Consider the following 5,617-nt stretch of genomic DNA (forward strand, 5'->3'; position numbering starts at 1 on the left):
CAAGATTTCTTTCTTATGGCTAAGGAATATACCACATTTTCTTTATCCATTCATCCGTAAATGGACACCTAGGTTGCATCCATGTCTTGGCTGTTGCATCCGTGTTCACTTGGCTGCAGTGAACATGAGGGTGTAAGTATCTCTTTGATGTCATATTTTTGTTTCTTTCTGATAAGTACCCAGAGGTAGAATTGCTGGATCATATAGTAGATTTGGGTTTGTTTGGGGTTTTTTTTGTTGTTTTAAGGCCCCACTCATGGCATATGGAGATTTGTAGGCGAGGTGTCCAATTGGAGCTGTAGCCGCCGGCGTATGCCACAGCCACAGCAATGCGGGATCCGAGCCATGTCTGCAACCTATTCCACAGCTCATGGCAAACACCAGATTCTTATCCCACTGAGCAAGGCCAGGGATCAAACCCGTGTCCTCATGGATGCTAGTTGGGTTCATTAATTGCTGAGGCACGATGGGAACTTCTTTTTTTTTCATTTTTAATGACGTTTGTTTTTTTTTCTCATTGTGCAGGGAATACATGTTCATGGAAGACAACTAGCAATACATAAAAGCAAAGGAGAAAAATAATAATCACAATCCCCAGGGATAACGACTGTTATGCATCTTAATGCATTTCCTCCCAGTGTCTACATTTAAAAAAAAATATTGAAGTGTAATTGACCTACAGCATTGTTCTGGGCGCAAAACATAGTGCTTCAGTATTTCTATACATTGCAAAATGACTGTCGCACACACACCACCATGACCGTCAGGATGTGTCTGGTTGCTGTCTGTCACTATACAAAGCTATTACAATTATATAATTGACCGCATTCTCCATGCTGTATATTTCATCCTTAGTTTTTACTTTTAATTTTGGGGAGAACCTTCATACTGTTTGCTATCGAGGCCGCGCCAGTGTATGTTCCCACTAACAGCGTACGAGGATCCCCTTCCCTCCACATCCTAGCCGACACCTATTTCTTGTGCTTTTATAACAGCCATTCTAACAGTTGTCAGATGATAGCTCTTTAGGTTTTGATTTGCATTTCCCTGATGATGAGTGATGCTGAGCAGCTTCTCATGTATTGTTGGCCACGGGTATGTCTTCTTTGGGAAAATGTTCAGATCATCTGTCCATTTAAGTGTTGGTTTCTTTTTGTTTTTTTTTTTTCTGCTGTTGAGTTATATGAGATCTTTGTATATTTTGGATATTAACCCCCTTATGAGATACATGATTTGCAAATATTTTCTCCTTTTCAGTAGATTGCCTTTTCATTTTGTTGCTTTCCTTTGCTGTGCAATGGTTTTTTATTTTTATTTATTTTATTATTAATTTTTTTGCAATTTTTTTAGTTTTGTTTTTTCTAGGGCCACAGCCATGGCATATGAAGGTTCCCAGGCTAAGGGTCGAATTGGAGCTATAGCCGCTGGCCTACGCCAGAGCCACAGCAATGCGGGATCCAAGCTGCATCTATGACCTACACCACAGCTCACAGCAATACCGAATCCTTAACCCACTGAGCGAGGCCAGGGATCGAACATGCAACTTCATGGTTCCTAGTCGGGTTCGTTAACCACTGTTCCAGGATGGGAACTCTAGGCAGTGTTTTTTTAATTTGATGTAGTCCCACTTGTTTAAGTTGGTTGCCTTTGCTTTTGGTGTCATGTCCAAAAAAATCACCACCATGAGTTGATGTCAAAGAACTTTACCCTCTATGTTTTCTTCTAGGTTTTATGTGTTCAGATCTCAAAGTTCAAGTCTTTAATCCACTTCGAGTTGACCTTTGTGTACGGTATAAGGGAATGGTCCAGTTTCATTCTTTTGCGTGTGGCTATCAGTTTTTTTTTTTTTTTAACCCACTTAGTGAAGATACAGTCCTTTCCTCATTATGTAGTCTTTGTTCCTTTGTTGTAAATTAACTGACCACATATATGTGGATTTATTTCTGGGCTCTCAGTTCTGTTGCATTAGTCTGTGTCTTTTTTCCCCCAATATCATAATTTGGTTCTTAGTCGGATTCATTAACTACTGCGCCACGACGGGAACTCCTAATTTTTTTTTTGTCTTTTTCCTTGTCCTTGTCGAAGGCTGCTTCTGCGGCATATGGAGGTTCCCAGGCTAGGGGTCTAATTGGAGCTGTAGCCACTGGCCTATGCCAGAGCCACAGCAACGTGGGATCCGAGCTGCATCTGCAACCTACACCACAGCTCACGGCAATGCCGGATCGTTAACCCACTGAGCAAGGGCAGGGACCGAACCCGCAACCTCATGGTTCCTAGTCGGATTTGTTAACCACTGCGCCACGACGGGAACTCCCTAATTTCTTTTATTAATGTCATATTTGTCAGTGTATAGGTCTTTCACTAACTTGATCAAATTTATTCCTAGGGATTTTACTCTTTTTGATAGAATTATAAATTAATCATTCCTTAATTTTTCTTTCTGATAGTTCTTTATTACTATATAGAAACACAACTGACTTTTTATGTTAATTTTGTATGCATTAGTTAATTCTTTTTTTTTTCTTTTAGAGCCACACCTGTGGCATATGGAAGTTCCCAGGCTAGGGATCGAATGGGAGCTGCAGCTGTCAGCCTGTGCTGCAGCCACAACCACAACAGATCTGAGCCACATCTATAGCCTACACCACAGCTCATGGCAATGCTGGATCCTTAACCCACTGAGCGAGGCCAGGGATCAAACTTGCGTCCTCAAAGACACTAGTCAGGTTCGTTACTGCTGTGCCACCATGGGAACTGCCACATCAGTGAGCTCTAACAGTTTTGTGATGGAGTTTTTAGGGTTTTCTATATAAAATATGATGCATCTGAAATAGTAACAGTTTACTTATCCTCTCCAATTTACTTATTTATTTGTTTATTTTTTGTCTTTTTTGCCTTTTCTAGGGCTGCACCCGAGGCATATGGAGGTTCCTAGGCCAGGGGTCTAATCGGAGCTATAGCCGGTGGCCTATGCCAGAGCCACAGCAACATGGGATCCGAGCCGCATCTGCAACCTACACCACAGCTCACGGCAACGCCAGATCCTTAACCCACTGAGCGAGGCCAGGGATCGAACCTGCAACCTCAGGGTTCCTAGTCAGATTTGTTAACCACTGAGCCACGATGGGAACTCCTATCCTTTCTAGTTTAGATGCATTTTGTTTTGTTTTCTGGACTATTGCTCTTGCTAGAACTTCCAATATTATGTTGAAGAAAAGTGGAAAAAAAGGTAATCTTTGTCTTATTCCTGATCTCGGAGGAAAAGCTTTTAGCTTTTCACAGGTGAGTAGGATGTTAGCTGTGGGTTTGTTGTACATGGCCTTTATTATGTTGTTATGTTCCTTCTATACCTGCTTTGTTGAGAGCTTTAGTAATAAATGGATGTTAAAATTTTGTTGAATGCTTTTCTTGCATTTATTGAAAAGATCATATGATTTTATTTATTTATTTATTTATTGTCTTTTTAGGGCCGCACCCACGGCATATGGAGGTTCCCCGGCTAGGGGTCTAATCGGAGCTACAGCTGCCGCCCTACGCCAGAGCCACAGCCACGCCAGATCTGAGCCTCATCTTTGACCTACACCACGGCTCACGGCAATACCAAATCCTTAACCCACCAAGCAAGGCCAGGGATCGAACCTGAAACCTCATAGTTCCTAATTGGATTTGCTTCCACTGTACTACGGCGGGAACGCCCGATCATATGATTTTAATCATTTGTTTTGTTTTTGTGGAGTAGCATAGTGATCAGTATGAGAATATTGAACTATTCTTGCATACCTGGAATAACTCTCACATGATCATGATATATGATCCTTTTTTTTTTTTTTTTTGAGATATAATTGACATACAGTATTGTATAAATTTAAGGTGTGCAGCACAATGGTTTGACTTCCAGGTATTGTGAACTGATGTTTTAACATCTATCATCTCATATAGATACAAAAAAAGATTAAGAAATTATTTTCTTCCTTTTAATGAAAACCCTTAGGACTTACCTTCCTTACAAGTTTCACAAATACCATATGACTAGGCCACCAACGAACTGTCATGATTGCTGTTGAATTTTGTCAAATGTTTTTCCTGGGTTACTGAGATTATCCTGTGATTTTAATCTTTTCATAATATTGTGATGCATCCCAGTGATTGATTTGCATATGTAAAACCATATTTCTCTTTCTCAGGGATAAATCTCATCTATTCAAGGTGAATAACTTTTTTTAAGGTGCTGCTGAAAATTTGGTTTACTAATATTTTATTGAGAATATTTACTTATTTTTAGTGTTGATTATATTATTAGTTTCAGGGGTACAGCGTAATGATTCAGTATATTTAAAAATTATAATCAATAAAAAGTTACTACAAAATAATGGCTATAATCCCCTGTGGAGAATTTCTGCATCTACATACATCAGGAATATTGATCTGTAGTTTTCCTTTCTGGTAGTGTCTTTTTCTGCCTTTGGTGTCATGGTAATGCTGGCCTCATAAAATACGTTTGGGAGTGTTCCCTCCTTTGGATTTTTTGGAAGACTGAGATAATTGGCCTTCATTCTTCTTGAAATGTTCACTAAAATCTACCAGGGAATTTTTCTTCCTGGCCCTGCTGGGCTTTTCTTTGTGGGGAACATTTTTTTTTTTTTCCCTTAGGGCCATACCCACAGCTCCAGGCCCCCGGTGTTGAATTGGAGCTGTAGCTGCCAGCTTACATCACAGCCACAGCAATGCTAGATCTGAGCCATGTCTGTGACCTATGCTACAGCTCAGGCAACGCTGGATCCTTAACCCACTGAGCGAGGCCAGGGATTGAACCTAAGTCCTCATGGATAATAGTTGGTTTTATTACCACTGAGCCATGATGGGAACTCCTGTTGGGAAAATTTTGACTACTGATTAGTCTCCTTATTAGAAATTAGTCTGTTCTATTTTATAAATGGATTTTCTATTTATTTATGATTCAGTCTAGGTAGATGGTATATTTCTAAGAATTTTCCTATTCTGTGTCTTCCAGTTTACTGGTGTATAGTTTTTCAGAAGAGCTTCTTATGATCATATTTCCCTGTTTTCAGTTGTGATATCTCCTTTTTATTTTAAATTTTGATGATTTGGGTCCTCTGTTTTTACTTGGTTAGTCTAGTTGAAGATTTCTTGGTTTTATTTATTTCATAGAATGAACTCTTAGATTTTTTAATCTTTTATTTGTTTTTGATTTGATTTCTGCTTTAATCTTATATTTTCCTTAGTTATCATTTCTTTCTGCTAATTTGGCTCTATTTTTCTTTTTCTACTTCCTTAGGGAATATAATTAGTTTGCTTATTTGAGATATTTCTTGTTTCTAGGGTCTAATCGGAGCTACAGCTGCTGGCTTATGCCAGAGCCACAGCAACGTCAGATGCAGGCCACGTCTGTGACCTACACCCAGCTCATGGCAACACCAGATCCTTAACCCACTGAGCAAGGCCAGGGATTGAACCTGCAACCTCATGGTTCCTAGTCAGACTCGTTTCCACTGCACCATGACAGGAACTCCAGGTATTTCTTGTTTCTAATGTAGGCGTTTATCACTTTAAACTTCCTTCTTAGAACTACTTTTACTACATCTGGTAAGTTTTGATA

Source organism: Phacochoerus africanus, chromosome 1 (genome assembly GCF_016906955.1).
Source record: "Phacochoerus africanus isolate WHEZ1 chromosome 1, ROS_Pafr_v1, whole genome shotgun sequence".
In the NCBI taxonomy this organism is placed as follows: Eukaryota; Metazoa; Chordata; class Mammalia; order Artiodactyla; family Suidae; genus Phacochoerus; species Phacochoerus africanus.